Genomic DNA, 27,476 nt, shown 5'->3' on the forward strand with positions numbered 1-27,476 from the left:
TCCCTACAAAAGGCATGTTTAGGTCCTAAACCCTTGGTCCTGTGGTGTGAACCCATTTGTAAGTAGAATCTTTGAAGATGTTATTAGTTAACAGATTCAGGGTGGGCCTTACTCTAATTTGGCTGAAGTCTCTATAAGCAAAGGATATTGGATATGGAAATGAGAAGTCATGGGGAGCAGCCAGAAGCTAGAAGTCAACAGAACCTGGAAGAGAAAGGAGAAGATGCCACGTCTACATTGCCACGCCAAGGGAAAAGCCAAGGAAGCCCAAAGAGATTGCTGGCCGGTCAGAAGATACTGACACTGGTAGGAACAAGCCTTTTATCCTTTGAAACTGTGAGCCAATAAATTTCTGTTGTAAACCAGCCCATTTATGGTGTTTGTTTTAGCAGCTTGGAAACTAGTGCAGTGTTAACACATTATTTAGCATTATTGTGATGGTAAAAGGAATGAGGGAGTGCTGGTGACTCTAAAACTAATTACAAACCTCCAAGAAAAGTTCACATTGTAAAGAGCATCAATTTACTACAATTTTAATGTCTTGCAGTCTCAGGAATTATAATTTATTTTGTGTGCTATTTGGTTTCTCATTCAAATATTTTGATTAATAACATAGGTTACCTTGCTTAAACATTTTAGCATAATGTCAAATAATAAAATAAATAGATAAAAGGGTTATTTTTAAAGAAACACTTTGATATAGTTTGTGGTAGTGAAACAAAATTCTGGACTTCTTTTAATCTTTGCTTAATTTAATTTTGGCTTTCCCTAAAATATGTGAGAACTGTTCCAAAGGGAATAGAAATGCCTTGAAAAAATGATATTTTTTCTTCCAAAATAAATACACTTTCATTGTAAAGTTTTCAAACAAAGCAGAAGTAAATGTTTCTCATGGTTTACCCCTCTTTGTAACAGCAATTTGTGTTGATTACTTAATATGCAATATTCAGGATTATTGCCCCATGAAATTACATAGTAATATTTATAAACAAACACATGCACACACATGCACCCACGTACATACATACATGTATGAACTCATTTATAGCTAGGAGTTTTTCCTACATATTTCAGCTGTTGGACTTTCCTAGGCTTCCTTGAGATCTACTTTTTCTTCTCCTCCTAACTAAATTCTCCTAAAGACTTTTTCACTTAATTTTATTTGATGAGCATTTTGCATTGCAGCCCATTATAGATTATTGTTTATTTTTTTAGTAGGTATGTGATAATTTATCATAATTTAGTAATTCCAAAATTAATAAACCTTAGATTATTTGGAATTTATTGCAACAGATTTTGATTTTAAACCCTTGTACACATTTCTTTGTGCAATACATATATAAGGATTTCGGTAGAACAGATTTAAGAATCGGTATGCACATTTAAGTATTGAGTATGTATTCTCAAATATCTTCTCTCATTCAAGGTTTGTGCCAATTTATATTCCACCAACAGTGTGTATCTAGTTTTACCCCCATACTCACCAAAAATATATAGTATGAACATTTTTTAAATTAATTGGTCAAATATGTTATTTCATTAAAAAAAGATTTTCCTGATTGAGAATGAAAACCCTGTCATATTTAAAGTTGACTTTCATTTATTCTTGTATGGATAGTCTGTATATCTGTATCTATATATTTTTGTCCATTTTTTTCTCATGGATTTCTATATTACCCTTTTATTTTTCACATTTGTGAAAATTTTATTAGCTGTATTATTATCCCCTTTCTTAGGATGAATTTTCAGACCATTAAAAAATTCAGACTCTTTCTTCTAGAATTTATAGACAGAAAAGGCTTCCTAAGTCCAGGCCACAGAGAAATAGTATAATTTAGTAGTCATGAGTGTGGACTTTCGTCTCTGGAATAACTGGATAGGAGTCCTGCTGTGCTACTTAACTAGCTGTGTAACCACTGAGATACATTTAACATCTCTCTGCCTTGATTTTCTCCTCTATAAATAAAATATAATAATGATACCTACTTCAAGAATTGCTGTGGGAATCAGATGAGTTACTAATGCATGTGTTCTCATAATACAGTGCTTGATATGGAATGAGCACTTAATAAATACAAGCTATTAATGTCACTATTTGCCTTTTTATGCAGTACTATTACAGGTTTAGAGATCTGTGACCTTTATCAATGAAAGCTATTCTTTATCTTTTCCAAGAAGAATAATGAATCTATTTCTTCTTATGTGGAATTTCTTCCTTATTGTTTTTCAAATTTTATGCCATAGATAGTATCTAGATCATCAACATATTTAAATCATTCATCAGTTTGATGCTTACTTTTGAATTCCTACTACTGGCAAGGCTGAGAATATAACTGAATAAGGGTATTCAATTGTTTTCAAAATAATCCATTTTGTTTTTGTCTCTTACAGGAAAGAAAAAATTCCACATGCTAGGAAATTAGTAGAGAGTTATGGAATTAGGGAACAAGAAGTGACTTAAAAATCTTTAGTTCAACATTTCATTTTACAAGGTGGGGTAACCAATGCCCAAAGGAGTTAAGTGATTTTTCTTTACATCTCACATTGAGTTTGTAGTAGAATTGGGATAGGAACCTTAATATCCTGCCTGTGAGCCGGCACTCTGAGGACTGAGCTAGACTATGCCATGATCTGCCTCTTCTCTTGGCCCAATATGGTTTCAAAAATGGAAGACAAATAAACAACCAGAGAAACACAAGTAAGATATAAAAATCAGACCAATTTGAGTACTACTCAAAGTTCATTTAGAAGGCAAAGAAATTGGACACTTCCCTGCAGACTGGGAAAACATCATAGCCATGAAGTCCCGTGAAACCACCTTCTAACTCTTTTTTTCCCTTTTCTCCCTCTTCCTCTTATGAATCATAGATTTAATAATGCTTCTATACCCTGGTACCCTGGTTCATGGAGCAGTAGCATCACAAGACCTGGATGTCTATTAGAAATACAAAGTCTTGGGCCTATTCATTCAGACCTGCTGAATCTGAATATTTATTTATTTTTTGGAGCACCGCAGATCATTAGTATGCACTGTAATGTCTGAGAAGCACTGGTCTATGCTACCTAGCAAAGAATAAACAATAGTTCTGTGGGTCAGTGGTTGGCAGTGCCCAATCAACATGCCCAAAACACTGCTAGGGTCAATTTTAAGTGGCATGTGAACTGGCTACTACCCACAGCATCCCATCTCTATCATTTTCAGTAGTTGCAGCCCCTAATAGTCTCCATCCTCTTCCAAGAGATAGGAAAGTTAACATTCTCTACATAGGTGCTCTGCTAATATGAGCAGCATCCTGGAATCCCAAAATTTAGTTTTGTAATTTAGCACACTCCTTTTGGAAGCTCAATGATCCCTGTTCTACATGATAGAAATGCATAGAAAGAGCCCTCATTTTTTCAAATATTAAACACAAAGTGCCTCCTCCATTATGTTCACAATTCTTTTGTGAGCACTGGCTAATGGGGTGTTATTAATTATCTTCAACCCTATGGTAAACTTTTGTAGAAACTAAGTATATCTGGAACTACAACTGACTAATGGACAATATGTCTAAACTTGAGAGAATAATGGCTGCCATATCTTAAGTTTCATATTTATAGAGATACATATTTTTTGGATGGGAGTTTGGGCTAAGTGATCATTCATTTATTTATTTAGTCAACATTTATTGAGTGACTACTATGAAACTGGCATGGTACTAGCCATTGAGGATGGGTCATTTTCAAAAGAATGGTTCACGGTTAATCTAGAGTCAGTTTGCCAGGCCTTGCATTCTGATTCCACTACTTGATATTTTTGTGACATTGAGTAAGTTAATTAATTCCCTGAACCTCAATTTTCCTTCTATAAGTGAAGATACCATTAGTAATTACTTCAGAACTTTGAGAAGGTTGCATCTAAAGCATTTAACATAGTGTCTGGTGTGTAGTAAGTACTAAATAGTTTTTAGATATAGATTTTTTTACCATCCTATGTCCTGCAAGTAAAAGGATTTTACAAATCTAGAAATCAGAAGATAGTTTAACAGAAAATTTCATCTGAGTAGTCAACTGATCCTTAAAGGTTCATGAATTTACTTGGCCAGCACTTGTTGAGTGAGTACTACGTGCTAGCGTTGTTGATAAAGCAGTGAACAGATTCCAGTTCCTGCCCTCATGAGCTCCCCATGTTAGATGTGAAATTTGATAACTCCCAGAGCAATGTGTAAATGCCACCTGAAAGGTCTTTTTTTTAGATAAAATACTTAAAAATGCCCATTCTAATTTAATCTTTGTTTTGTTTCAACTTCATGGTTTCTCTGATCTTTTTCCACAAACCTGCACTAAAGAGGCTGAAACAAAGTGGTTAGGACTATGGGGTCAGGCATCTGATTGCCTTAGCTCAATCCTGGTCTGGGCACTTGTTATATGTGAAGTGGGATAATGATTGTCTTCTGCCTCAAAAGGATGTTTTCACTACCAAACTCCAACCCAGCAGTCTGCACTCCTGAAGGCAACTATATAATAATGTAGATTACAAGGTGTGACAGTGTGATTGTGAAGACCTTGTGGATCACACCCCGTTTATCTAGTGTATGGATGAGTAGAAAAATGGGGTAAAAACTAAAGGATAAATGGGGTGGGATGGGGGGATGATTTGGGTGTTCTTTTTTCACTTTTATTTTTTATTCTTGTTCTGGTTCTTTCTGATGTAAGGAAAATGTTCAGAGATAGATTGTGGTGATGAACACATAACTATGTTATCATACTGTGGACAGTGGATTGTATGCCATGGATGATTGTATGGTGTGTGAATGTATTTCAATAAAACTGAATTTTATGAAAAAAAAATCTGCATTGAAAAGTGACCAAAAAAAGGATGTTTTCAGAATTAAATGAGATAATACTAGATTGGTGCTTAAGGTAATGAACTCTCAAAATGAGAGAGAGAGAGAGAGAGAGAGAGAGAGAGAGAGAGAGAGAGAGGGAGAGAGAGAGAGAGAGAGGGAAAGGGCAAGAGAGTGAGAGAAAGGGAGGGGGAGAAGCAGGAATAAGAGAGAGAAAGAGAGAAACAGATAGACTAGGGTGTCTTGATTATGGGACTTAGTTGAACTAAATTGCCAACGTCAATTCTCATTGAGGTCCATTCTCACCTTCAGTATTTTACCAGTTTGTGTATATATTATGCCCCCCAGAAAAAGCCATATTCTTTAATGCAATCTTGTGTGGGCAAACATATTGGTGTTGATTAGATTATAAGTCTTTGATTGAGTGTTTCCATGGAGATGTGACCCACCCAACTGTAGGTGATAAATCTGATTGGATAATTTCCATGGACATGTGGCCCTGCCCATTCAGCGTGGGCCTTGATTGGTTTACTAGAGCACTATATAAGCTCGGACAGAAGTAGCGAGCTGCACACAGCCAAGAGGGACACTTTGAAGAATGCACAGGAGCTAAGAGAGTAGCTGCAGCTGAGAGACACCTTTTGGAGATGGTCTTTGAAAGCAGACTTTTGCTCTGCAGAAGCTAATAGAGGACAAGTGCCCCAAGAGAAACTAAGAGTGACATCTTTGAGGAGCTGCAGCCTAGAGAGGAAATGTCCTGAGAAAAAGCCATTTTGAAACCAGAACTCCAGAGCAGATGCCAGCCACATGCCTTCCGAGCTAACAGATTTTCTGGATGCCATTGGCCATCCTCCACTGAAGGTACCTGATTATTGATGCTTTACCTTGGACACTTCATGGCCTTAAGACTATAATTGTGTAACTAAATAAACCCCCTTTATAAAAGCCAATCCATTTTTGGTATTTTGCATTCTGGCAGCATTAGCAAACCAGAACAGGTATATTCTGTATTTCTCTAAGGGTCCAATGTTCCTTTGTGACTCTGCCCACAGTTCTATTATAGAGGACAATCAGCCTCCCATGAATGATCTGTGGTTCCCCAAGCCTCACAGAGCACAGATCACTGTGGCACACATTAAGCTGTGCAGAATCCCTCCTTCACTTAACACGTCCTGCCTTGTTCTTTATTGGATAATACGGGTACTGATAGACTATATTGTCATCATTAAGTTCAGAGGGCAGGGGAGCCAAATAGTCTAGGTAACATTGTGGCCTTTGCTACTTTATGTTATGTGCATATAGAATAGAGTGATAATAGGAACCTCAACATTAATTTTTTATGATGACTCCATGAGGTGATCCATTATTATGGCTATCAATGTATAGTGTAGAGCATTAAGTGATTAATAAAAATGTTAGATATTGTTGTAAAAACCCATCTTGTTATTACATTTGGTAAACTCCACATGGGGATTTCCACTCATACAAGTCATTGAGAGTTGGTTTGGGTACTTATTAAGCCCCAAGTGAAGAGCACACATTTATACCTCCAAATAAGACTTGTGTTCACTGTTATTTTTTTAAAGCAGTTTTATTCACATACCATACAATCCATCTAACGTGTACAATCATTGGTTCTCGGTGTAATCACAGAGTTGTGCTTTCATCATGAAAATAAATTTTAGAACATTTTCAATGCTGTCAAAAAGAAAATCCCATGTCCCTTATATCCCTCTCTTACTGACTCTTAGCATTGTTCTGGTACCTTTGCTACAGTTGGTGGAAGAATATTATGATATTACTATTAACTATACTCCATAATTCATATTAGGTGCATTTTTCCCATACCGCACCCTATTAACACCTTATAATAGTCCTAGCTCATGGAAGAACATTCTTATATTTATACTAAACCACCTTCACCGTCCACAACAGGGTTTACTATGTTATACAGCCCCATGTTTCATCCTCTGCATTTTCTTCTTGTGACATAGATGATCCTAAACTTCCCCTTTCAACCACAATCACATGTACAGTTCAGCACTGTTAATTACATTCACAATATGTGTTACCATCAGCTCTATCCATTTTCAAACATTTACAATCAACTTTACTAAAAATTCTGTACAAATTAAGTATCAGTTCACCATTCTCTATCCTCTATCTTTTGGGAACCTATATGCTAGATAGTAACTCCATGAGTTTGCTCATAATGTTTAGTTTATTTTAGTGAGATCATACAATATTTTTCCTTTTGTGCCTGGCTTATTTCACTCAACATAATGACCTCCAGTTTCATCCATGTTGTTGCATGCATTCATTTCTTCTTATAGCTGACTAATATTCTATTGTATACATATATATGTGTATATACACACACACACACAAATATAAATACCATGTTTTGGTTATACTAATTAGTTGATGGACACTTGGGTTATTTCCATCTTTTGGCAATTGTGAATAATGCTGCTACGAACATTGGTGTGCAAATATCGGTTGCGTCCTTGCTTCCAGTACTTCTGAGTATATACTTAGTCGTGGGACTGCCGGATCATATGGAGTTCTATATTTACCTTCTGAAGAAGAACCTCCAAACTGTGGTTGTACCATTCACAGTGACTGTACCATTTTACATTTCCACCAGCAGTGAATGTGTTCCTATTTTGCCATATCCTCTCCAACACGTTTAGTTTCCTTCCTGTTTGTTTAACAGTGGTCATTCTAGTAGGTGTGAAATGATATCTCATTGTGGTTTTGATTTTATTTCCCTAATAGCTAGTGATATTGAGCACCTTTTCATGTGCTTTTTAGCCATTTGTATTTCCTTTTTTTGGAAAAATGTCTATTCAAGTCTTTTGCCCATTTATTAATTGGGTTGTTTGTCTTTCGATTGTTGAGTTGTAGGATTTCTTCATATATTCTTGATATCAAGCCTTTATCAGATATGTGGTTTCCAAATATTTTCTTCCATTGAATAGGCTGCCATTTTACCCTTATAACAAATTCCTTTGAAGCACATAGTATTCACTCTTGAGGAGGTCCCATTTATCTATTTTTTCTTTTGTTGCTTGCGCTTTGGGTGAAGGTGTAAGAAACCATCATCTATCACTAGATCTTGAAGATGCTTCCCTACATTTTCTTCTAGGGGTTTTATGGTCCTGGCTGTTATAGTTAGGTCTTTGATCCATGTTGAGTTAATTTTTGTATAAGGTCCTCTTTCATTCTTTTTGATATGAATATCCAGTTTTTTCAGCACCATTTCTTTTTAAAATTCAGTTTTATTGAGATATAGTCACATACCATACAATCATCCATGGTGTACAATCAGCTGTTCACAGTGCCATACTATAGTTGTGCATTCATCACCCCAATCTATTTTTGAACATTTTCCTTGCACCAGAAAGAATCAGAATCAGAATAAAAAATAAAAATAAAAAAAGAACACCCAAATCACCTCCCCTTCCCACCCTTTTCTCATTTAGGTTTTTCCCCATTTTTCCACTCATCCATCCATACGCTGGATAAAGGGACTGCGATCCACAGGGTTTTCACAATCACACTGTCACCCATTGTAAGCCACATTGTTACACAATCGTCTTCAAGAGTCAAGGCTACTGGGTTGGAGTTTGGTAGTTTCAGGTATTTATTTCTAGCTATTCCAATATATTAAAACCTAAAAAGTGTTATTTATATAGTGCGTAAGAATGTCCACCAGAGTGACCTCTCAACTCCACTCAAAGTCTCCCAGCCACTGAAGCTTTATTTCGTTCCATTTCACATTCTCCCTTTTGGTCAAGAAGATGTTCTCAATCCCATGATGCCAGGTCCAGATTCATCCCTAGGAGTCATATCCTGCATTGTCAGGGAGATTTACACCCCTGGGGGTCAGGTCCCAAGTAGGGGGGAGGGCAGCAAGATCACCCACCGAGATGTCTCAGCACCATTTTTTGAAGAGACTATCTTTCCTAGTTGAGTGGACTTAGGAGCCTTTTTAAAAATCAATTCTCCATTGATCTGAGGGTCTATTTCTGAACCCTCAATTCGGTTCCATTGATCAATACATCTATTTTTATGCCAGCACCAGCTGTTTTGACCACTGTAGCTTTGTAATATGCTTTAAAATCAGGAAATGTGGGTCCTTTAACTTCATTCTTTTTAAATTTTTTTTTGTCTATTCAAGGCCCCTTACCTTTCCAAATAAATTTGTTAATTGGCTCCTCCATTCCTGGAAAGTAGGTTGTTGGAATTTGATTGGTATTGCATTGAATCTGTAGATCAATTTTGGTAGAGTTTACATCTTAATGACATTTAGCTTTCCAATCCATGAACAAGGAATGTCCTTCCATTTATTATTAATTAAATGAATTATTAAATGAATTCTTTGATTTCATTTAGCAATGTTTTTCAGTTTTCTGAATAAAGGCCTTTTATATCCTTTGTTAAATTTATCCCTAGATGAGTTCTTTAAATTTGGTATTATATATGGATTTTTTTTCCTGATTTCCTCCTCAGTTTGCTCATTCCTACTATATAGAAAGACTACTGATTTTTTGTGTGTTGATCCTGTATCCCACCAATGTGCTGAACTTTTTTATTAGTTCTAGTAGCTTTGTTGTGGATATTTCAGGAATTTCTAAATATAGGATCATGTCATCTGCAAATATTGAAAAATTTACTTCTTCCTTTCCAATTTGGATGACTTTTGTTTCTTTTTCTTGCCTAATCGATTTTGCTAAGAACTTCTAGCACAATGCTGAATGACACTGGTGACAGTGGGCATCCTTTCTTGTTCCTAATCTTAGAGGGAATGCTTTCAGTCTCTCACTGTTGAGTACAATGTTAGCTGTGAGTTTTTCATATATGCCCTTTATCATGTAGAAGTTTCCCTCGATTCCTCCCTTTTGATATGTTTTTATCAGGAAAGGATGCTGGATTTTGTCAAATGCGTTTCTGCATCGATCGAGATTATCATATGACTTCTCCCTTTGAATTGTTAATGTGGTGTATTACATTAATTGATTTTCTTTTGTTGAACCACCCTTTTATACCTGTAATAAAACCCACTTGGTCTTGGTGTATAATTCTTTTAATGTGCTGTTGGATTTGATTTACCAGTATTTTGTTGAGTATTTTTCCATCTATATTCATTAGGGAAATTGGTCTGTAATATTCTTTTTTGTAGTATTTTTATCTGGCTTTAGTATTAGGGTGATGTTGGCTTCATAAAATGAGTTAGTTAGTGTTCCCTCCTCTTCAATTATTTGGAAGAGTTTGAGCAGGTTTAGTATTAATTCTTCTTAGAATGATTCGTAGAATTCACCTGTGAAGCTGTCTGGTCCTGGGCTTTTATTTGTTGGGTGGTTTTGATGTTTGATTCACTCTCCTTATTTGTTATCGGTTTGTTGAAGTCTTTTACTTTTTCTTGAGTCTGTGTAAGTTGTTCGTGTGTTTCTAGGAAATTGTTAATTTCATTTATGTTGACTAATTTCTTGGCATACAGTTGTTCATAGTATCCTCTTATGATTGTTTTTATTTTTATAGGGTCAGTGGTAATGACCCCACTCTCATTTCTGATTTTATTTGCATCATCTCTATTTTTACCTTCATCAATCTAGCTAAGGGTTTGTCAACTTTATTGAACTTCTCAAAGAATCAACTTTGGGTTTTGTTGATTCTCTATATTGTGTTTTTGCTCTCAATTTACTTCCACCCTATTCTTGTTATTTCTTTCCTTCTGCACATTTTGGGATTACTTTGTTGTTCTTTCTCTAGTTTCTCCAGGTGTTCAAGTTAGGTCTTTGATTTTAGCTTTCTTCCTTTTTAGTATAGGTGTTTAGAGCTGTAAATTTCCCTATGAGCCATGTCTTTGCTACATCCCATAAATTTTGATATGTTTTGTTCTCATTTACACTCATCTCAAAATATTTACTGATTTCTCTTGCAATTTCTTCTTTGACCCATTGATTGTTTATGAGTGTTTGTGAATTTTGCAGTTTTCCATCTCTTACTGATTTCCAGCTTCATTCCATTATGATCAGAGAAAGTGCTTTGTAAATTCCATCTTTTTAAATATATTGAAACCTGTTTTGTGACCCAACATGTGTTCTATCCTTGAAAATGATCTTGGACACTTAAGAAGAATGTATGTTCTGCTGATTTGGAGTGCACCATTCTGTTTATATTTGTTAGTCTAGTTCAATTATCATATTATTCAAGTTCTTTGTTTTCTTATTGATCCTCTGTATACACAGTCTATCTATTGATAAGAATTGTATACTGAAGTCTTCAACTATTATTGAAGAGACACCTCTTGCTCTCTTCAGTTTTTCCAGTGTTTTCCTTGTATATTTTGGGGCACCCTGGTTAGTTGTATAAATGTTTATGATTGTTATTTTTTTCTTGGTGTATTGTCTCTTTTTTTGGTATATAATGTCCCTCTTTGTCTCATATAGCACTTTTGCATTTAAAGTCTATTTTATCCAATATTAGCACAGCTACACCAGCTCTTTTTTGTTTACTGTTTCATGAAAAGTCTTTTTCCAGACTTTCACTTTCAACTTATTTGTATCCTTAGGTCTAAGGTCAGTCTCTTGTAGATAGCATATAGATGGATCATATGTGTGTGTGTGTATATATATATTCCATTCTGCCAATCTGTGTCTTTTGATTGGGAAATTTAATCCATTAACATGCAACATTATCACTATAAAGGCAGTACTTACATCAACCATTTTATCTTTTGGCTTTTATATGGCATATCTTGTTTTTGCCTCTCTTTTTACCCTTTTAGTTACCATTACTGATAATCCTCATTTCTACACTCTTCAATCTTCTCTCTCCTGCCTTTCCTTTTAGCATGCAGAATTCCCTTTAGTATATATTGTAGTGTAGGTCTCTTATTAATGAACTCTGTCAGCTTCTGTTTATCTCTAAAAATTTTAAACTCTCCTTGTTATTGAAGGACAGTTTTGCAAGATAAAATATTCTTGGCTGGCAGTTTTTCTCTTTTTGTGTCTTAAGTATATCATACGACTGCCTTCTCACCTGGTTTCTGATGAGAAATTGGCACTCAGTCTTTTTAAGTTCCCCTGTATTTGATGGAAAACTTTGCTCTTGTTGCTTTCAGAATTCTCTCTTTATCTTTGTCTTTTGACAGTCTGATTAGTATGGGTCTTAGAGTAGGTCTATTTGGATTTAGTCAGTTTAGAGTATGATGCACTCCTTGGAAATGTGTATTTATGTCTTTCATAACAGTTGGGAAGCTTTTGGCCATTGTTTCCTCAAATATTCTTTCTACTACTTTTCCTCTCTCTTCTGCTGGGACACCCATTACATATATGTTTGCATGCTTTTTGCTGTACTTCAAGACCTTGATACCCTGCACATTTTTTTCCATTCTTTTCTCTATCTGTTCTTTTGTCTGTTTGATTTCAGATGTCCTGTCTTCTAGGTAACTGATTCTTTCTTCTGTCTGTTCAAATCTGCTGTTGAATTCCTCTAGCATACGTTAATCCAATTTACTGTGCCTTTATTCCCATAAGTTCTATTATTTTTATTTGCATACTCTCAAATTCAGCTTTATGTTCACTCAGTGTTTTCCTAATATCCTTTATGTCTTTAGTCATATTTTCCTTTATCTCCTTGAATTGGTTTGGGAGATTTGTTAGAACATCTTTGATTAGTTCCAAATTCATATCTCTTCCAGCTTTTTAATTTGCTCTTTTGACTGAGCCATATCTTCCTATTTCTTAGTATGGTTTGTCATTTTTTGCCTATATCTGGGCATCTGATTATTTTGATGAGATTATTCTAAAGGTTGGTTTCCCCTCTTGTCTAGGAATTTGTTGTTCATTTGTGTTAAGACTCTTGATTCATCAGTATTTCCCAGACAAAATAGGGTCAGAGACCCACATTGGAGGCACAGACCAATTCCAAAGGGTCCTGGGGAAAGGGTCAGGAAAAATTGCAAAAAGCCTTTATTTCAGCTCCCCAAGTGTACATTTTCCTGCTGAAAAGATAGCCCTCTTCTGCAGCCTACTCTCCTCAGCCCTAAGAAGCCAGGGTATTTTTAGCCCTTTTTTGACTCTGCCTCTGATGTGGGTTGAACCAATGGTGTGGTTAGTGCCTGTCCAGGATGGGCTAAAGCAGTGGGACCTATAGGTCTAAATTTGCCAGCCAGTATCTGCATCAGGTCTGAGCCATGACCCTTCTGTTTTTGGGGAGGAGGGCTTCCATGGCTCTCCCAGTTTATAGCAGCTCATCAGTCAGGGACCAGGCTGAACTGAAGCTGATTGCCTTGAGTGTGGGGGATGGGCACCAGGAGCCTTGGTGGAGCATGTTATTCACAGTTTTTCACCACAGTTACACAGTTTCAGTCTCTTTGTCCCTCTCTTCCTTGGATGCTGTGCAGCATTCCTCCAGTCTCTGGGGCACAAAAAGAGTTGTTTCAGACAGTATCTGCATGTTCATCAGTTGTTTTTGGAGGAGGAGTGAGCTCTGCAACTCTCTATTCTGCCATCTTCTTGGAAATCCTCAAGACTTATGTTCACTCTTATTGTCAAGTTGAGGAAGGCTCTGGAAGCAAATGGTCATCTTCATCTCAGGGCAGGTGTGGGTTTTATAGGTAATTCCCTGGAAAACAATTTATATGTATGGGGCTCATCCTGACCACTGGATTTGTAAGCTAGATTTAATCAGCAAAAATTGATCCACCACCAAGACTGAATAGCCAGTCAGATAGTTAAACTATTTGGTAAAAAAATCTTACTTCCTAATGAGGAAAATGATGCACATATGGCTTAACTAAGGTAGAAATGCTGAAAAAAATACACAGGAAAACATCATATAGAAATAGACTGCGTGACATAAGCATGCATATACATACACACATGTACATATATATATTTCACAGCTAAGCACTCAGAGTTTCCTGGAGAATCCATCAACAACCCAAATTGTCTTCTTTGATACCCATGATCAGAATGTCCAGTTTTTCCCCTTTGTTAGCTATCATTTACCTGGTGTACCCTCAAATTTGTAAGCAATATTCACTTTTGCCATACTGTCTTGTTTTTTCTTCTTCACTTTCCCCTCATAGGTTTCTTGTTTTAACTTTGTTCCTTTTCTCAGTGAATTAGTTAACTAGAAATATGAATCAGTATTTCCATGCAAAATTTCTCAGCAGCATGCAGCACAGCTAACTAACTACCCCTGAGTTATTCTTTAACAGGGCAAGTGCAGTTGTCAGAAAATGGATGAGTGTACCATTGGGTTTGGGGGATCATTTCACTTAGCTGCAGTTTCTTTTTCCTTCCACATCTGGTGACATATGTGGTTAGTGAGTTTTCATAGCTAGAGAGAATGTATTCAACTTTTGGAACACAGAAAATTCAATTAAAATAAATTGTAATTTCACAGATTCTCAATTCAATGAGCAAAAAAGAAAGAAAAAGTAATTCATAAATTCTAAATCATATCTGATACAAAGTCACTGAATGCACAAAGCTAACAATTTTTTTCTGCAAAGGAAGCGAGAAGGCTTGACCTTGGTCATTAACATACAGAAAAGAAGAAACTAGGGAAATTTTCTGGCAGTAATCAGTCCCTAATCAGCTCCAAGGCTCTCAGAAGCTATTTAGGCTGATGATTCAAATGTCCCACCAACTGGGAATGACTATCCTTGCACACTGCTGTCCTCATGGTGCCCTTCACCTCTTCATTCCTCAGACTATAGATCAGGGGGTTCAGCATAGGGTTGAGAAGGCTGTAAAATAAGAAAAGGATCTTCTGCTCCTCAGGATGGTGGGACTTGGGGGTCATATACGTGACAATAGCGCTGCCAAAGAAGAGCCCAACCACACAGAGGTAGGAGGAGCAGGTGGAGAAGGCTTTTCTGTGTTCGTCTCTGGAGTGCATCCTCAGGATGGCAACTAGGATGCAGGTGTAGGAGAACAGCACCAAGCAGAGAGGCTCCACTAAGAAAAACACAGGCTGCAAAGATGACGAGTCAGTTGCATCTAGTGTCAGAACAGGCCAGCTTGAGGACAGACAGAAGAAGTGGTTGATTTCATGGGGCCCACAGAAGGGCAGCCTCAGGATGAGGCTCACATGGACCAGGGCCAGGAGGAACTCACACACCCAGGAAGTCACTGTCAGGGTATGTTCCAGTTTGCTAATGCTGCCATTAGGCAAAATACTAGAAATGGATTGGCTTTTATAAAGGGGATTTATTAGGTTACAAATGTACAGTTGTAAGTCCATAAAATTGTCCAAATTAAGACATCAACAAGAGGATACTTTCACTAAAGAAAGGCCAATAGCATCTGGAACACGTTTGTCAGCTGGAAAGGCATGTGGCTGGCATCTGCTGATCCTTTATTCCCAGGTTGCATTTCAAAAGGCTTTTTCAGAAATGTCTCTGACCTTCTGTCTCTCCTAGCATCTCTCAGTTCTCTACTTGGTTCTCCTGGGGTGTTTCTTTCTAAGCATCTAGGAGTCCTTTCTTAGCTTCTCTGGGGCAAACTCTGGGCTTCATTCTTAGTTTAGCATCTCCAAATGTCCTTCTGTCTGTATCTCCCAGTGTCTACAAGAACACCAGTCTATGTTGGCTCTTAGCTTCTCCCGGGGGCAAACTCTGGATTACATATTTTAGCTTTGCTCCAAAATGTTTCTCTGAACTTCTCTGAGCAGCTTGTTTCCATGAGCTCTCTTAAAGGACTCCAGTGATCTGGGTGGGGGTCACATCTCCATGGAAATAATTTAATCAAAGCCTGCCCACAGTTGGGTGAGTTACATTTCTATGGAGATACTCAGTCAAAAGGTTCCACCCAAAAAGATTGGATTAAAAGACCATGGCTCTTCCAGTGTCCATAACAGTTTCAAACTGGGACTCTTCAGCTTATGGTGGTAGAATATAGGAGCAGGTGGCAGATGGCCACATATTGATCATAGGGCATCATGACCAGTAGAATGCATACTGTGTGAGCAAAAATCACGAAGAGAAAACCTGTGTTATGCAGCCAGCAAAGGAGATGGGCTTGGCTGGATTCAGGAGATTTACTAGCATCTAGGGCACCATGTTGCAGGCATAGCATGGAGTGAGTTGCTATATCATGCGTTTGGGAACATAGTCTCAGGCACAACAGTAACTTTCAGCAAATGACTGATTTATTCCTTTCAGAGCACAAAAGGTCCAAAAGAACAAAGGAAGAGATCCCATCATGGTCAATCTCCCAGGGAGGCCATCATGGCCAATCTTCTGGGAAGGCTGACTGCTTAGGTCGGTGTTGGTGGATGGCAGCTCCTCATGCCCCACTTTGCATCAGAGAGGAGAGACAAATCTGTGCTGCCAAGAGTAGGGGTATTTATATGACCCAGGGGAAACTGAGAGTTTCCTGCCCTGATAAGAATCTGGGGCTGCTTGTTCCTGGTTTCTGGATTTAATATCTGATTAGGCTTTTCGTTAGACCTAATGTCTCCTGTGGGTTTTGGAATGGAAGTAAATGGAAACATCTTCACACAATAGAAGAGGAGGCGGGGGTAGGTGAGGGCTGGAGTTTGCAGCTGAATGTGTGCCTGTGACTTCTGGAGCAGTCCAGCCCTGTACCTCTTGACCAGTCCTAGCCTACTCCTCTACATTATGTTCCACAACACAAGCTCACCTCCCACCTTGGACATGAAAGTAGAGGCAGGTTGGGCCTGCCAGCCCATGGTTCTTAAAGTGGTGATGCCAGTGGTTGCAGCACATTAGGGGGCATCACCTATGCATACCATTACTCCAAGCAGGGTGAGCAGGCCTGTCTGGATTAATGGTTACATCCATCAGCCTACTCCAAGGAAGCAGCTGCAGAGCCCCCACATAATATCTATTTGTACACTTTGTAGCCAGTGGGCTTGCCATTGGGTTTTAGTCACCTCCTATTCAACCTCGGTTGCGGTATTAACCCACGAGTAGCAGGAGGTGTTAGCAATAGAACACATGCTTCCTTATCCGGCTAGGAGGAAGTTTAAGCACTCCAGGCCGGCCCTACCCTAAGATCAAAGAACACAACAGGCAAAAAGTTCCCCATGAATTTGAATAGGGACTTATTTACAGAAGGATTCTTCCCAATGATGGCCAGTTGGGAAAGGAAGTCAGTGATCCACGCAAACAAAAGGAAGAGATGTGCCTTATATAGTTCGGCAGAGTCTCATTAGATTTGGTTACAAAGAAACCTCAGCTGAGTCTCCTGAAAGTTGATTACCAACAGTGATTAGGCTTAACGACTTTCAATGTCTTCAGACCTCTGGGCTGCCATGCTAATGCAATGCCATTATCAAACGCTACTTTGGATCTGGTGCCGGTATCCAAAAGCACCATAAAGGTTTGTTCACTACCCCTAAACTGTACAAACGCTGGAGCATAAGGCCCAGGGTGAGGGGTGGGGGTGTTGGGAGGGGGTGGGGTGGGAGGCCAGGGCCCTTGACCCCACACCTAGGCCACTTTCAATTTAGTCAATATATAGAAATATATGTGTGTTCCCATATGCTTGCAAGCATTTGGAAGGTAGGTATGGTTGGTACTTATGGACGCAGTGAAAACAAGTGCAGGCGTAATTCCCCATGAACTACCTATAAAGACCTCTCTTTCTACTTTTTTCCCAAGATAGAACATCCATGAATGAAGAGAATAAGAAAGGCTATAGCCTAGGATGAAAATTAGGGAATAAACCAACTCTGATAATTGTTCAATCCTTGATATCTGTAATAAGCACTATACCTGATATCCAAAACATAAGAAATTGCTCTTCAAACAGAGAAACACTGACTGACCTCAGCAACAAGAATTGCCATATACTTCGTAAATAGCTAACAGAAATAAATATTGACAAATTAATATTTCAGTTTGATTAACACTAACAAATAGTAGCCTCAGTAAGTTGGCAGTCGGATACTTAATCTATGAATTGTTGGTTAATGAACTTGCCTTTTAGACCCTGGCACTTGGATCACAGCTTCTCCAGTAAACCATGATGAAATTTAAATTTTTCTAGTATGATTTGTCAGCGCCATTGCAAGGCCAAAAATAACTGGAAGCTTAGCTAATTTTCCAGTAATTGACCAGTCCCTGGTTCGACTGTCACCAATACCAATGGAGATGCCAGGGAGGTATTCCTCAAAGAATTTGAATGTAAGACACAGGATTGCATTTTGAGAAATAAACTAGTTAAATCCACATTTAAATGGTGAGAGTAACTTTCTGGAGGGGGAAACCAAGGCAATATCAGGAAACGTGTAACTGGTGCTTTGATGCAGTTTCAGGGAGAGAGGGCAGGGGGATGTGATTGCGATTCAGTGAACCCAATGTAGTCAATTGCGTGCAGAAAGACTGTGGCAAAAGGAAAAGGAATGACCAATGTGGAATGTAGAGAGCAGGTCAGAGAGGCATTTGTCCGTGCACCTTTAAGGACTTACAGGGGAGAAGGGAGCTTGACCAGCTGGCACAAGCGTCCTAGCTTCCTAATTACTAGATGAACAGCTTGGATAATCAGTAATCAATAAGCCTAGTCAGTAAATCTCTGATTAGCAAGTCTTGCTCGGATCCTAGAATGGCTTGGGTGATCAGTACTTAATAACCCTAATCCATAAACCTCTTATTAGCATGTCTTGCTCTGATCTTTTGCTTATCAATATACCGTGAGACAATAATCCATCTTCTTGTAAAGATATTTTTACAAAGAAGAAATGTATTAATTAGTAAAGTTCTTGACCCATTTTACCACTGCATTTTGAATTTTAAATAAATGAATAGACACTCTGGCTTATGCATTGTCCTCCTGTGATTTTTGGATAGCATGATTCTGTCCCTGAACAAAATTTCCAAAACTGGATCTAAAAAGGGAAGACCAGAGCCTGGACAGAGGTAACTTCATTGAAGTAGTTCTCAGGGAAAGCATCAGATCCCCTCCAACACCAACAGATGAGATGTCTGTTTTGTTTCTTTATAAGCATTATTGATAAATTATCAAATCACTTGGACAAAAAATAATCAATATATTAAATTCCTCACACATCACCAGGGCTTATCTGATTTTTAGATTAATATTAAAGGTGTCTGTGCTTGACACATCTTCTGAGCTTATTTTATAAGCATATAAAGCACTGGAAAATATTTGGCTGTGAAAGAACTATTCGAACCCACCCATTTTTAAAATTGTAATCTTCTTTCCCATTTTTCCTTCATTTTCCACTATAATTCTCAAGAAGAAAACATAAACAAAAAAAGAAACACAGTAGAAAACAAATTTTTTTGATAGCTAAACTAAAAGACAGGTGAAAAAGAAGGTAAACAGTACATTAAGATTCTTTTAGCAGTTTCCCTATTTGCTTCAAATTTGATTTCTTTTAAAGCAGTAGAATTTCCTTCATTTGTATCCATGACAGTTAATAAGCATTTGTTGACTGACAAATAAATGAATAAATGTAGATGAATGAAGAGATGCCTAAATATTGATTTCCTCTTATAATATCTGTTTTCTTTTTAAATATACTATAATTCTGTCAAGTTCAGACCATTCCTTCTAGAGGAAATAAAAATAAAGCAATTCAGAAAAATTTCCTCTCCAGTGATCTGTATTAAAACGTAACTGTAAAAATTTGATGAGAACAACGGAATGATTTGCAAAGTATTTAAACAACTGAATTTTGGGTATACTCCTTTTTATTTACCTTTCCATATTTTATTTGATACTTATATGACATATCTAATATTAATTAAAAACAAGCAAATGGAACACAAACAGATTAAATTTCCTTGTAGGCTGGAGGAGCTTTGGAATATACCTGAGTTCAAATTGTAATTTTAAGGCATAGTGACGTACATTAATTTATTTTTATGTATGTACAGTTTCAGATTTTTTTTTAAATGGCAAATTATCTGATTAACAAATAATCAAATCATCTGATTAACTAATAATCAGGTAACCTAAAGTCAGTGTCTAAGAAAGAAATCATTTCTTCATGTGTAAACAAACCTTCAGAGCTTGATAGAACCTGTGTTCCAAAAAGTAAGTTTTGCAGTTTGATGAGCTGGCAAGTTCTTTCCTAAAATAGTGGGCACGGCTAAAGCAGAATTCCTAGCATAATCATCTATTGTTAAATCCATGGCTCAGGTGAACTGAAGTGCTGTTTACTTGCAAGTAACAAGAGGGACTGAAAACTACTTCATCTTATTGCTTAAGAAGTTATAAGCCAAGACTTTCCAAAGTTGACTTGTGGAATAATGATTGATAAAGTGGATATAGGAATTGCTGTGAACCGTGAAGAATGACTGAGTGTCAATTTTGTGTAATTAAAGTACAATAATTCATGTAACTACAAGAAGTTGTTAAAGGTTGTTAATAATTGATCATATCTATTGAGTATTTTTCTATGTACCAGGAAATATAGAAGCATATAGTGAAGCAGCTTGATGGTTCTGACTTTTGTGAAGATTTTACTGTGAAATATACTTTAGGAGAAAAAGCAGGGGAGGGGTAAATAAAAATGTACACATTAATCATAAAAATCCTGTGACAAGAAAATTTAAGTATAATTGATGATCTTATCCTTCTCGCAACTTTAGGAAACACCTTGCTCCCTTTTCCATATTCTCCATCCCCACTAAAAAAATGTTCCTTCATGCAGAAAATCTAACATGTACACATATTTAGTGAATACGTTCTAAGAGCATAATAATCTCCATAAGGCTGCACTTAATGAAAGATAAACAGAAGATACAGATTTAGTTTCCATTTGGCTTTCATATTCCATTGCAGTAAGTAAGTTCTTATAGATTTAGTATGCATTGTGGCTGTGCTGACAAGAATTTAATGCGTAATTTATAGAATAGCTAATATACATTATAATTCCTGAAATGCAACATCCTCCATAATGTATCCTACTATAAAGTGATCAGAATTCTAACCAGAATTTATGGGAAAATAGAAAGAAAAGCACCTGCAGGTTGGAACAAGGCAACCTGCTTTAACTGGGAGCTTCTGTAGGAGCTGCAGAACTCTTGCTTCTGTTTCTGATGAAAAATGTACCAGAATCCTCAGGAAGGGTTTATTCTGATGGGTTCAACCTCCTTGGCCACTCTTGAGGGTTCACTGGAGGGAGCAGTCAGAGACACGGTGACTGCCTAATGCCTCTGGGAAGAAGCAGTTCTCTATTTCTCTATCTCTATTTGTGTTCTCATCCCCAGTAGGACACTCAATTAGGAAGGAGAGACAACCACAGAGCACACCTGTGAGATAACATCATTCATTACAGCCTCCAAATACTTGGCATTGTGTCAATTGCATGAATCTCAGCCCTACCCTAGTTCCCAAATCTCCAGATAATTCAGGTGAATCTGTAAGGAAACAGAACTAGAGGCAATGCATAGCTCCTGGTATTAAGGTCTGTAGTTCAGCTTCTCCGTAATGTAATCTGGGTCCCTTGTGTTGCAGCAGAGTTTAAAAAATAGTGAATTAGAAGCCCAGAACCCTGAAAAATCAGCTCATTCCAAGCTGCAATTCAGAGTTTTTGAGATGCTGCAGAGAACTGGTTAGGGAGACACAGAGAAGACTAAAGCCCAAAGAAGGGCCAAGATGTCCAGTGGGGCTGACTAGAACCTGTCTGAAGGAGGGTTTTCTAGGGTACAAACAACAATGTAAGTCTGCAGTTGGAAGTGTTCTGTAATCTCTATTCTGGAGTGAGGAGATTCCGAGATTCTGGGAGTTGAGGAGAGGCCCTTCTCCAAGGCAGCTTCCCCTAGAATGTTCCTACCTCTTTGAGAAAAGTATAGATATTTTCTGACTATGGTGTTCTTATATGTATTTATACTTCTTCCTTTTACTCTGCATAGGATGGTTAGGGCCCTCATATCAAGCAACTGTGCAATTCACAAACCTAATTGGTTCTTTACCAGTGTGACCTCTGACCTGCTGGGGATACGGCAAAACTTGGGAAAGATCTGACACAGGTTATCAAATTTTTAAGAACATGCATATCTATGCTCCAACTTTACATGTCTGCTATGAGAAAAAACACATATGTAGAGATATAAAAAATGATCATATTTAAATTTTAGTGTATAGTAGATACAGTAGACAATCTATAAATATTGCAGCATATCCTTTTTGTTCTCTTTTTATGATTCAGTTAATTTGCAGAAAATGTTGAAATCAGGAAACTAATGTACAGGACAAAAACCCTTTGAAACCTGTGAAGACAATAGTTTTATGATGTGACTTTTTATATTCAACATCTTATGATCATCAGTTAGAAAGAGTCATTTTAGGGTGTAAGAATGGAAAAGTCAAGTAAGACAATCAGAAATTAAATATAAAATTTTATGGTGGTAAACAAACTTTTACTTAGGAAAACACATTACCTCAAAATGACATGCTTTCTATTGCATATCAAGCTGATGCAGCTTCTAAGTTGTGGAATGATTCTAAAAGTGGTCCTGGTTAAATATTAATATATACAAAACATGTATACAAAAATAGCACACAATATTGTCAGCTCTGAATTATAATAAATATGTTCAAATATTTAAATTATTCACCAGCATTTGGCATTTTCTATAATCTTTCATTTTATTTCAACTTGCATTTATGTTGGTAAATGCAGTGAAGACCACTAGAATTTGGAGATAATAGTCATTTGAAAGAAGAATAAACAAAAATCAAGACATGGATAGAAATAAACATCTCCCAAACTAAATTTCTTAAAGAGTTGGCTTGCAAAATATTGGCTTTTAATAATGAAATAAATATCCAAGTCAAGGGTAAATGAATCTTTAGAAAGTCATGACTGGTATGTAATTAATGGAAAATAACAATTGTAAAGTGTTATTAATTATATTTATGGAGTTATTATGGTTAAAAGGTCAATAGTACAATGGTTCACTTGGAACCTTGAAAATGGAGAATTTAAGAGACAATTTATTAGAGCTTATTGAGCACTGCTAAAGACATACAAATTTCAGGTGGTAGACACCTGTGTTTTGATGATCAAAGTTGCAATCTATTTGGGGGATATTTGAGGAAATATCCTTCAATATCATTCACTTCCATTTGCTCAGATTCTGGGTTTCTTGAACTATATTCTTATTTCTTATTCATTTTTCAGATTTTTGAAAACAGAACTGGGATATCTTAGATAACGGGTATATGTACTCCCTCCCTGGTGTGCCAGTTTGAATGTATTATGTCCCCCAAATGCCATTATCGTTGATGTAATCTTGTGTGGGCAGACCTATCAGTGTTGATTAGATTGTAATTCTTTGAGTATTTCCATGGAGATGTGCCCCACCCAACTGTGGGTGATGACTCTGATTGGATAATTTCCATGGAGGTGTTGGCCCGCCCATTGGGTGGGTCTGAATTAAATTACTGGTGCACTATATAAGATCAGACAGAAGGAGCTAGCTTGCTACAGCCAAGAGGGACACTTTGAAGAAAGCACAGGAGCTGCAGATGAGAGACAGTTTGAAGACGGCCATTGAAAGCAGACTTTTGCTCCAGAGAGGCTAAGAGAGGACAAATACCCCAAGTGCAACTAAGAGTAACATTTTTGAGGAACTGCAGCCTAGAGAGGAATGTCCTGGGAGAAAGCCATTTTGAAACCAGAACTTTGGAGCAGACGCTAGCCATGTGCCTTCCCAGCTAACAGAGGTTTTCCGGACACCATTGGCCATCCTCCAGTGAAGGTACCCAAAGGTAGCCTTGGACACTTTATGGCCTTAAGACTGTAACTGTGTAACCAAATAAACCTCCTTTATGAAAGCTGATCCATTTCTGGTGTTTTGCATTCCAGCAAAGCATTAGCAAACTAGAACACCTGGGCAAAAAAAAATGCACTCCAGTATAAAGGTTGAAATTGGCATCTGGGTTAACCACGGATATCTTTTGAGTAATGTGAGGTTCGGTATTGAATGGTCTCAATACTGATCAATCCTGGGTGAACTGATATAAAGCTAGTTTCTGACCTACAGTGCTGCGGGCCAGGCATAGTAAAGTTCCCATGAGGTAAGTTATTTTCCTGTCCTTTATGACTTTCCTTTTTCCTTCTTTAAAATTAAATATTTTATGGAAATAAGTAAGTAAATTAAATAAATAAATAAATAAATAAATAAATAAATAACTTTCATTACTACATCAATGGTTCTTAGCTTTTCATAAGGTCATGTATCTGCTAGGGATTTCCTTGTCATTCTGTCTTCCAGACCAGAAGCACTGCAAATTAGCAGAGAACTTTGCTTACAATTTCAAGTATCCGTTGAACCACCGAGGTTGGTGTCTGTAGCTGCTGGTGAAGCCCCAGATCAGATAAATATTTATATTCAGACTATAATCAGGATTCCATGATCAGAATCAGTTAGAATTCCCATTGTTATGTTAAACTAAGAGAGATTGGTATTCTTTTCCTGACTCAATTAAGGTTAAACTTTTATTACATGCTACACATTAACTCAATAAACAGCACATTATTTTAGTGAAATAATGGTGTTTGTTCAATAATATAAAACACTTTGGTGCAATGAAGTAATTTCTCATAATGCCCCCAAATCCTTATTGTTCAGTAGTGTTAACTCTACTAAAGCTTGAGTAGAACTTTATCCTTCAATTTACTAGAGGGTTTAATTTACAAGCAAAATATTCCTGTAATGGTGCTTAAAAGGCTTTATGATCTCTTCATTGCTTTTCAAGTAATAGAGACCTGAATAAAGCCAAAATAATGTTTTAAATATATAATTTGTAAAACATATTAATTTACTTTTATATATCTTCTTAAAAAAAAGAACAGTATTAGTTTCTTTCAAGGGAAGAAAATGAAAATAAGAAATATTGTCTAAGCACCAGCCACCAAAGAACTTGCTCATAATGTTCTTTTTCCTTTTCTTTCATTAGAAGGAAATCTTTGCAACTGTATAAACACCCCACTTAAGTCTTTGTCTTCTGAGATTATAGTTATGCACATGGAATGCTACACAGAGAGAATTGCAGAGAGAGACAGTTAAGAAATTCCTATTTGTAAAACAATCGTTTGAGATGTGGTCATTGAATGAATAACCAACAAATTTTGTTTTTATCTTAATCTCAAAATGATCTACTAGCTAGCCCCTTGGACATTTTATCCTTTATTCATTTTGTTTTTAGCCATCATATTCATCATATTTCTGTTCCTGGAAACATTTTTTTATAGAATGTCTCCCAAATCTCTATTTTCTAAACTCAAAAATTAAGAAAATGTTTAAAGCTTACACACTGTGTTGGTGGTGAGTTTTGCAAATCTTTCCAGATTCCTGTGAAAAACTTGTTTTTTTTTTCTTGAAACCATGAGGCATAAAAATTAGATTTATTTCATGCAATGGGCAAACAGTGAAAATTGCATACAGAATCATATTGTTTTTTATCCAAATTTACAAGATTGTCTAATTGAATGATGCCATCCCATGAACTGTTCTAGTAATGCTGACCTATCATGGAGAAGGTTGGATTTTTTTATCTCTAGGTGACACAGCATTGAAGAGTAGAGACAGTGACCCTCACTTTCTGTATCCAAATACAGCACAGATTCTTGCAGGCTGATATTTGGTACCCTGTTCAAACCCACATTCCTTCAGAGGTCACCTTGCAGGGAAAAAAAAATTATTCTGCCTAGAAGGTAAACGCAGGAAGTGTTCACAGTGAGTCAATAAGATTAAGATCTCCTGTTCCAGGAAACTAGTAAGAGTTATGAAAAAATTGTACATGGTCAAATACGTTTGGAATACACTGGCTCAAAAATTCAAATAGATTTCTTCTTTAAGAAATTTTCACATTCATTATGTGAATGTGAAAGGTGAGCGCTGAAGTGGGGCATGTAATATGCAATAATTGTCTAACATATTTGACTATGTGCGTACTTTTAAAAGCCCTTTTGAGAGAGTAGTGCTGGAGAAAGGCATTTGGGGAGATACGGGACTGCACCATAACTTGATGAGTATTTTGTAAAGGATATTATTCTGGATCCACAGCTTCCCAATCCTGGCCCATGAAACAGTTGCTCCACAATTTGCTATTGATAATTTATAAAAACATAGATTTCTGGATCTCATCCCACATTCCAATTTGTAAAAAAATCCATGGTGGGATGGGAGATAACTCTATTTTTAAGGTGTCCCAGATAATTCTGCTGCTGAGTTGGGTTTGAAACCTCTGGAGACAATAACTCTATAGGCTGCTTTCAACCTTGATGCCATAATTTTTTCATGAAGTGAGCTCTTCTAACATTTTCTTCAAGGCATTTTTCACTTCAGAGTTCCTCAGACTACAGATCAGGGGATTGAGCATGGGATTGAAAAGGCTGTGAAATAGCAGGAGATATTTTTTTCTGTCCCTTGCAGTTCTCATATCTGGGTCCAACATACATGAGAATGGCCATAACGTAAAATAGTTCAACTGCAGAGAGGTGGGAGAAATAGATAGAGAAAGCTTTTCTTCGACCTTCCCATGACTGGATCCTAAGGTCAGCACAGAGAATACATGTATCAGAGACCACAGTAGAGGATAAGGTTCCCACCAACACAGACACTGCCCCAGCCAAGACCATGATCTCATTAATGTGGGTGTCTGCACAGAGAAGTTTGAGAACAGCAGTAATTTCACAGAAAAAGTGGTTAACTCTCTGGGCCCCACACAAGGGCAGTGACAGGAGTAACACTACATGTACCAAGGCCAGGCAGACTCCTAAATTCCAGGAAGTCACTGCCAGAATGATGAAGACCCTCCAGTTCATAATGGCAGAATATTGGAGTGGGTGGCAGATGGCCACATACCGATCACAGGACATCACCGTCAGCAGAAGGCATTCAGTTAGAGCAAAACTCAAGAAAAGAAGGGTCTGTTATGCAGCCAGCAAAGGAGATGGGCTTGGCTGGATTCAGGAGGTTTACTAACACCTGGGGCTCCGTGTTGCAGGCATAGGCTATGTCGATGAGGGCCAGGTGTGAGAGGAAGAAGTACATGGGGGTGTGCAGCCTGGAGTCCAGTGCGATGAGCCCCAATGTGAAGGAATAGAACAGGGAGAAGATCCCAAAGAGCAGCATCTGAATCCTCGGGCCAAGGGGAAATCCCAGTGGGATGAACTCTGTGACAAAGATCTGATTGTCTGCCATATTTCTATAAGAGAGGAAATTGAGTTAGTATTCACAGTTTAAGAGAAATGTTTGATACTTATTTGAGGAGGTTAAAAGCATTCAGAAAAACCTGCAGTGAGTTTCCTATGTTTTAAAATGAATGTCTAAATATTTGATTTGGAAACTTTAGTACACACGTACATAAGTTTCTCTTTGCTGAAAACTGTATCTTTTTTAATATTTAATATTTAATATTTAATTTCATATTTAATATTTTTAATATTTCAAAATTAAATAACTTGTTACAAGTTAGTCTACCACAGCTTTTCTTTATCCTTCTAACAGTTTGCTTTTATTAGATTGAGTTGTTCTCTTTTGCTTGTAAACAACAAATCCTAAATGGACACAAAAGCAAAAGTACTTCAGTGGCAGTAGGTCTAATTTCGAGTTGGAAGATTTCATTATTGACAGGGCCTACTAGGGTTAGAAACAGAATTCATCTTCTCTACATAGTTGGC

General features: G+C 37.2%; 2 pseudogenes; both read right to left on the reverse strand.

The window, feature by feature from the left end:
* Positions 1-14,459: 14,459 nt before the first annotated feature.
* LOC119535256 lies at positions 14,460-15,894 on the reverse strand (annotated as a pseudogene).
* Positions 15,895-26,089: 10,195 nt separating this feature from the next.
* On the reverse strand, positions 26,090-26,997 carry LOC119534838 (annotated as a pseudogene).
* Positions 26,998-27,476: the final 479 nt, after the last annotated feature.

This window comes from Choloepus didactylus, chromosome 5 (genome assembly GCF_015220235.1).
Source record: "Choloepus didactylus isolate mChoDid1 chromosome 5, mChoDid1.pri, whole genome shotgun sequence".
Taxonomy (NCBI): Eukaryota; Metazoa; Chordata; class Mammalia; order Pilosa; family Megalonychidae; genus Choloepus; species Choloepus didactylus.